Here is an 8,526-nt window from a genome sequence, read left to right as displayed (position 1 = left end):
AGTCGCGCGGCAGCGCTTGTAGAGGACGGACCTGTGTCAGTGTGTTCCGCGCGGTCACGTGATTTTACCATTTACAAACAATGGGAAACAACGCATATGAAACGTAAGAAAAAGTCACTAAGTGCTATAAAAACACACTTTCTGATAACAGAAGCATCTAATACTTTACGAGGTGGTTGAAAGCGCCTAGCTTTACTACATCAACAGTTAAAATATTTCAGTATTTTCACTAGGTCAGCAACCAATTTCAATGTAGGTAAATAATATTATATTCCTAGATAATATAATTGTGAGTATGTAAGTATGATATATTTACAGTATTTCACCTTTACTGATATAGGTACCTACGTCCGATCTGCAAAATGATTATATTCCTTCGTGCTCTTTGACTCCTTTGAAAATCAGAAATTATTTATTTGGATGTTACAATATATGTATAGTGTTACGCTTTTAGTATGAGGATGCCGAAGGCGCCCGGCTTTGGATCGCATGCAACGTGCCAGGCCCGTCAAGCGTGCAAATTCATCATCATAATCATAAATTTATATAAATATAAAATGTCAAATTGAATTAATTGAAAAAATTACCATAATAAGCATATCGCAATACAATTATTTAAGAACTAAATACATATCACTAATTTTAATATTTGACCACGGTCGACATGAATTAAATATAATTGAGAGTTCCAAGTGCCTACAGGCAGTTCATCTTGTGCTTGGTTGTATTAGTCTTGTTCGAGAAACTGAACACGGTGAAAAATAGAGATAATACTCCTAAAAATACGTGTGATACCTCATTAGATTCGTCATAATGCCTAGAAAAATGTATTCGAAGCGTGTAGTAGCACACACAAAATATCAAAAGTTATAAGCAAAAAAAGGGGGGAAAGTAGAGATCTTTAATTTCCCCAATATCTCAAAAAGTATTCATATTACGGTGCGAGATGGGTGGGGGGTGCTCGACCAAATGTCATAGAGGGCCCCAAGACAAAACAAAATACATTTAAATTTTTTCAAAATGGCCGACTTTTTTTATTTTTTTTTCAAGTTGGTCCGAGCGCGCTGAGATTTGGCATGGCGGAAGATAGAGGCCCCTAAATTCCTATGAAAAAAATTTTTTGGAAAAAATCCAAGATGGCGGAAATAATGGTCATTTTAATTTTGTATGGCAACTTTTAAACGGTGCGAGATGGGTGGGGGGTGCTCGACCAAATGTCATAGAGGGCCCCAAGACAAAACAAACTGCATTTAAAAAAAATCACACAGGGCGACTTTTTTTTTTAATTTTTTTCATGTTGGTCCGAGTGCGCTGAGATTTGGCATGCGGCGAGCTTGGAGGCCCAAGATTACTATGTGAAAAAAAAATTGGAAAAATCCAAAATGGCGGCGGACACAGGCCAAATTCAAATTTCCAAGTAGGTTAGGCGATATTACGGTGCGAGATGGGTGGGGGGTGCTCGACCAAATGTCATAGAGGGCCCCAAGACAAAACAAAATACATTTAAATTTTTTCAAAATGGCCGACTTTTTTTATTTTTTTTTCAAGTTGGTCCGAGCGCGCTGAGATTTGGCATGGCGGAAGATAGAGGCCCCTAAATTCCTATGAAAAAAATTTTTTGGAAAATATCCAAGATGGCGGAAATAATGGTCATTTTAATTTTGTATGGCAACTTTTAAACGGTGCGAGATGGGTGGGGGGTGCTCGACCAAATGTCATAGAGGGCCCCAAGACAAAACAAACTGCATTTAAAAAAAATCACACAGGGCGACTTTTTTTTTTAATTTTTTTCATGTTGGTCCGAGTGCGCTGAGATTTGGCATGCGGCGAGCTTGGAGGCCCAAGATTACTATGTGAAAAAAAAATTGGAAAAATCCAAAATGGCGGCGGACACAGGCCAAATTCAAATTTCCAAGTAGGTTAGGCGAGCCCGAAGGAGGCTGAAGGCCGACCTCGCGGAGGGTCGTCAGGCCCGGAGCTTTATCTCGAATGTCCAAGCATGCTCCACCCCCAGTAATTTTGGGCGAGGCCGAAAGTCGAGCTGCGGGAATGACGAACAAAGCAAAATCCTATACAAAAGTTCATAGGATTATTAAGCGATTTGTTAACCCGCGCGAGGCCGGGGCGGGTCGATAGTAATAAATAAACATAAAGCATACGCTAGACTGAATAAAAATATAAAAGTTTCACTAAAATTTACTGGATTGTACAGTCAGCAGCAGAAATAGCTACGGGGCCTAGTAATCAAAATGATGACACGGAAATGTCAAGATAATAAGGTCTGTGTCGATCATTTTGAACATGTTATTCTGCTTATCTATATCTGCTGCTGCCTGTACTGGTTTTAGAGTCTGGCTAATTTAGGTAGAACTAGAGTTTAGCTAAGAAAGGTAGAAGAAATTAATTTGACTGAACCATATCTGGTAGAAAAAGAAAATGATTGATGTTTTAAACCTGTTCAAGGACGTGGAATAGTAGATATTAATTCGGCGTCCTTGAACAGGTTTTCAACAACAATCAGTTAATTATTTAATAGATATTTGGAAGAAACAAAACATAATATTGAAAATAATTTGTTACATTACGGTATGTACGTGTGGCGTAAAGCCAGTGGACTGTAGTTTTTTAAGTTAGTTCCTTCGCTACACTATACTGCTTTACCAGATTGTAGAAGGGCTTACCGGGATTTTGTGGTCTGCAGCTGGCAGAGGCCTCGGCGGGTGGATTGCTCGCTGCTGGCTTCCTCGTTATTTCAAGGCACTGTTTTATGGTATATTTTGCGAATTCAGATATCCTTTCTGTCGCGATGTTTTGGTGACACTGACACCGTTAGTTATTACTTTTTAGACCATTGCTTGTTTGTCGCCGGCCAGTAGCCTCGCTACCTCAAGTAAATCAGTATAGCAGTAGGTATTAAGGATTAATACTAAACACCCCCCCACCGAAAGCACTATGTGGCTTTCTCATAATATGAAAAAAGTTAAAAGTTAGACCAAATCAAAATCGTTGCAGACTTATCTTTGTCTAGCTCTGCCAATCAATTCAATTCCATCATCCGCTCCTCCATCTGACCTTTAACTGAGTTTTCCCTAAGCCCGATAAAAAAAAATTAAATAATTTTTTTTGTGAGTACCTCTTATAATGAAGGATATTTTTGCTGAGTATCAACATCCTACTAGTGACAGTTTTTGACTTATGATTTTATTATTATTTTTCTTTAATGTATTGTTTTTCGGGATGTATTCAAGCGATTTGCTGAAATTTATTGAATAGTGTTCTTTATTTAGGTATGCCTTGATACTCAAAAACCGAATATCATTTGTCATATAAAAAAAAATTACTCTCTACTCAACCGGTGTTTTACAATGTAGTATACAAACTCTTCGATTATGTTTGCGTTTTCTTATCAGGTTGTCGTATTTAAGAGTAAAATGCTAATCTCTCACCCCGATTGATTAAGGTTCTACCTACCTACCTACCTTACCTACCTACCTACCTACCTACCTTACCTACCTACCTACCTACCTACCTACCTACCTACCTACCTACCTTACCTACCTACCTACCTACCTACCTACCTACCTACCTACCTACTTACCTTACCTACCTACCTACCTACCTACCTACTTACCTACCTACCTACCTACCTACCTACCTACCTACCTTACCTACCTACCTACCTACCTACTTACCTACCTACCTTACCTACCTACCTACCTACCTACCTACTTACTTACCTACCTACCTACCTACCTACCTACCTACCTACCTACCTACCTACCTACCTACCTTACCTACCTACCTACCTACCTACCTACCTACCTACCTACCTACCTACCTACCTACCTACCTACCTACCTACCTACCTACCTACCTACCTACCTACCTACCTACCTACCTACCTACCTACCTACCTACCTACCTACCTACCTACCTACCTACCTACCTACCTTACCTACCTACCTACCTACCTACCTATACCTTACCTTTATATGAACAATACCTTACCTTAATTGACCGTCACCTTAAAATGTTTATTTCCTTTCGGTACTTTAATTCTACTACGCTGCCATTAAATTAAAACGTTGTTACCGATCACTAAATAATAAGTACACATGGCTCTGTAAAAATAATAATTCTAAATATAATGATCAGAAACACGTAATGCAAAAAATATATACATATACAATAAAAACTATAAAAACGTGACCCTTGCACGGTATGGTTAAAATACTGCCATCATAAGATCCTTATACTGTGACCCGTTTGCTGTCGCCGCCGCGCACAGCGCGCGCTCACGTGCTCGTCGAGCGGTTCGGGACGCGCGGGCGGGGCTTCACGGTTTGCCGCGCACCTCACCCCCTCAGATTCGTTGATGAGTCGAATCATATCGCCTTAAAGCTTGTACTAGTTATGGGTGCTAGTCGACAATATACATACTTATATAGATAAATACATACTTACAGATGTAGAGCATAATTGTTTTCCATCGTATTTTCTCGGAAAGTCAGTCAACCTCAGTACTTTTTGAAAGTACCGAGACTGACCGAAATAACAAGACACGTTCGTACGTTTCCGTGAAATTACGATGGAAAATAATTATACACATAGAACATTATAATAATGAATTATGCTACATCTGTATATAGATAGAAAACACCTATCCCATGACTCAGGAAATATAAAAGGCAATTTTAGCCTTTTATTTACATGGTTCAAATTCATTAACGTAACATATATGGCATTTATGTTAATGTGTGTTGATACAATTATACATATGTATTACCTATAGTACTGTACATAAACGTACTAATTAAATACTGAATCCCTATCACAGTCAAGTTCATACCATTAACATAGCATTATTAAAAGATCACGTACACGTGATACAGAGTAAGAACCTTGCACAGCACCATTAAAATAAGCTTTAAAATAATCCTCTGCAGTCTCCAACGACATGCTGCAATGTGAACGCTCTTCGAATTGCATATGTGCGCTAGCTTGCTAGTAAAATTAAATGCTGAAGAAAATCGGGAAAATAATTTAGATAGTGGTAAGTCAATGCGGCGAAAATACGTTAAGATTTTTGTATTTTACAAAATGTCACAATAAACTTTTTGTAGTTTTCTACAATCACTTCAGTTTGTATTGCCAATGTTTTTATACTAGCGGCCTGTGAGCTTATTTAAGCCGAAAGCAGCCTTGGACTCTCTGAGGGCCCTGTTGAGGCTCCCGTGATACAGTACGGATATGATCGTCGTATTTGTCTACGCGATAGCATGATAAAACGGGGTCTGTCTCTTTCTATCCCGCAGAGTTAAAAGTGACAGTTGTTTTATCACGTGGATAAATGTGGATAAAGCGATCCATAACTAATAGGCTTACTGTGGTGTAAAACAAAAGATAATTCAACTTAATCTCATCGGACTTTTTGTTTTATAAAATATTATATTCCAGCTGGGATGATTTTTCAGTCATTAACGAAAAAAAACCAAGTAAATTAATTATATAACTACGTAATTGGAGTAATATTGAAAATAGTTATCTTAATTTTTAAGCTAATTTAATTTAGGTAGTTTATACTTGGTCATATTATTTTTCAATTAACTTGTTTTTAGCTCTTAAATCCTATGTATTATTTCTTTTTATTAGATAAAGTTAAGGAAATTGATATAAAAAAGCTAAAATAACATTATCGTTTCACATATAAATTTGTAAATCAAAACCTGTATTTCAAATATCTATTCCACAACAGAAATGGAAAAAATACACCAAGGAAATGAATTATGAATCACAACGGGCGTTGTTATTTCGCGTTTTGATAAAAACAGCATAAATTCTCGACTTGAAGCGTCAGATGGCGAGGAACACCCTCTTTCCTGCTTGCTTCTGACTGCCAGATTCGAACTTTAAGACACGTCAAAAATTACGTCTAGATACTATATGGAATAGAAATGTCAGTGTCAAAAGTGACGTTTTGTTTGGTAACTGACGCACTGGCATGTCTAATCCATATCGTATCTAGACGTAATATTAGACGTATTTTAAAATTCGAGTCGGGCCGTGATATTCTATAAGGAGGTACTTGAGTGGAATAGGAATTTTCGTCGAACAGTCAAAACACTGTGTCTGAAATGAATTCTTTCACATCATGAAATAAATCAATAGAAAATTACTGGAAAAACGTTGACCGTTGTTGTTTTTGGGCTTGAAATTTAAGATATTATATGGCAGATAACGTCATTAGGCATTAAGCACGTTAATTGTTGTTTGTTGTATTTTGTGCAATAAACTTCAAATATATAACATATAAATATATTTGGATAGTTACAGTGTTTCGTTCTTATAGATAAGAAGAAACTAGAATGTTATTATCTATTGGATTTACTCAAATAATTTACCACAAAGGTTTAAGTACATAAAGAAAAATAAACACATAACTAGTCAATAAAGTATTCTTAAGACGGAAACTCGAGTCGGCGTCAGCTGGCGCGAGTTACCTTCAATTCAAATAACAAAGGAAAACCGTAGGGCAATCTTACAAAGAAATGAAAAAATAATTCGGCATCTCTACCTTCTGCCTCACGTCTAGGCGCACGTCTTCCTGACGCGTGAAGCCTTTGGCCCTACGAATACGAAGTCAGAAAAAAAATACCTATAGGTTAAGTTCAATATTTTGGTTAACAGAATTGTAGGGCTCTGGAAAGCCAACATGTTAGGTACCGTAAGACAGGACATATTATCATCTCGAAGAGTAATTTAAACGCTATCAACATTAAATAAACCATTTCCAATTTCTACAAAAATGTAAGTAAACTTTAAACGTGTACGTTAAATCAATTTTTTAACAAGCAGATACGTCTGCGAGCGATATTCCAAATTTAATAAATTTTATATTAAAGGAAAAAATGGAAAAATTTACGCTTCCGGCAGGACTTGAACCCGCATCCTCCACAATCCGTGTGTTGCTCTTAACCAATTGATACGTTAAATTTTTAAAAATATCACGTAGGGAGCTTTTTTATAAGCTTACTTTTTCATCACCCCTCCGATATCCTACAGGATCATCGATTGAAAAATACGTACATAATACGTTGTTTTTAAATCCATGGATTTAATATCCTAACATAACCAACAACATGACAGCGATAGGAATGGATTAAAAAAATGTTTTACGTTTCAAATTTTGTGAAATGTTCCGATGCGTTTTAAACAACTGTTCAGGGGCCAAATTCGACATGTACAACTGTCAGACTTCGCATCCACGTCAAATCAACAGTTGATTTTATTGCATAAGTACTGAGTGTTGATTCCATCAACGGTGGATAATATCATTTAGTACAACCAAAACTCAACTCTAAACTAAGGGTGGTTCGGTTTGGTTTGCTTTTCACCCTAACTGTGGATTGTTAATGTCAAATTTTGACATTGTACGTATTCGAGAACTTATGATTTTTCCCACATCAACGGGAGATCAACACGATACGTCAAACGTCGCTTGTCGAATAGGGGTCCAGCTTTGTTGCAATACTCGTATATCGACGGACTAATCAAGAGTATAATAAAAAAATAATTATAGCTTGTAAATATTAAATCTTTGTTTACAATATTATATTGTATAAATTATAATTATATAAATTACAATTCAACGAGAGCCCTGACGCGCAAATTGTTTGTAATAATTTTTGAAGCTCCATCTGCAAATTTAAAACAGAACTATCGATGTCTACTAATATATATATAGACACCCATACCTATATTAAACCTTATTCATGGAAGACGATCAACGACAGACTTACTGTGTTTTTCTCCTTTATATACTTAACGGAATCTGTGTCAACTGTATTCGTTTATGTTAAAATAGTTTTTCTTTGTTTGCAGAATTAACATAATTATAGGGAAACGTGGTGGCATTTTAAGACTTAAAATATTATTTAGCACTTAGACTTTATAGTGCAGACATGCAATTGTTAGATTAGGTTTTTTTTCATAATTGCTAATGATAGTCAAAGACCTATTTTAATGATTGTTATCAAATTTTGAGTAAGTTGATAAAGTAATAGACATAACGAACAAAGACCTGTTTTTTTATTAAAGTGGAAGGCAAATTTTCCAAGTAGTTAATAAAAATCAAATGAATACTCGTGAAGCACTTTAGTAAATATTCTGGGTGAAGTAATAATTCGTAATTTATGAATATTAGGTAACATTATATTTACTCAATGTGTTTTTCTAGGAAAGAAGCCTTTCTTAATATAGCTGTAAAATACAGATAATGTTTTAGGCCTATTTTTCAAACCTCACAAAAGGCTGCTAGCTTTACGAATGTGGAAATACTTTTATATCAAATGTGATGTCTTATCGTTCCATATGTTATACCAATTTTTCACATCACCTATCTAGAAAAAGGCTTTTTTAAAGTGGAACATTTCTGTTCTAAAAAAATTTATTTATAATTTCATACAAGTCGACTGCACAGCAGTTTCTTATAAATTGCATTTTGTCTTATACTGTTCTTTGCGTGAT

The sequence above is a fragment of the Cydia fagiglandana genome, chromosome 2 (genome assembly GCF_963556715.1).
Source record: "Cydia fagiglandana chromosome 2, ilCydFagi1.1, whole genome shotgun sequence".
Lineage (NCBI taxonomy): Eukaryota > Metazoa > Arthropoda > Insecta > Lepidoptera > Tortricidae > Cydia > Cydia fagiglandana.
This window is presented reverse-complemented; position numbering follows the sequence as displayed.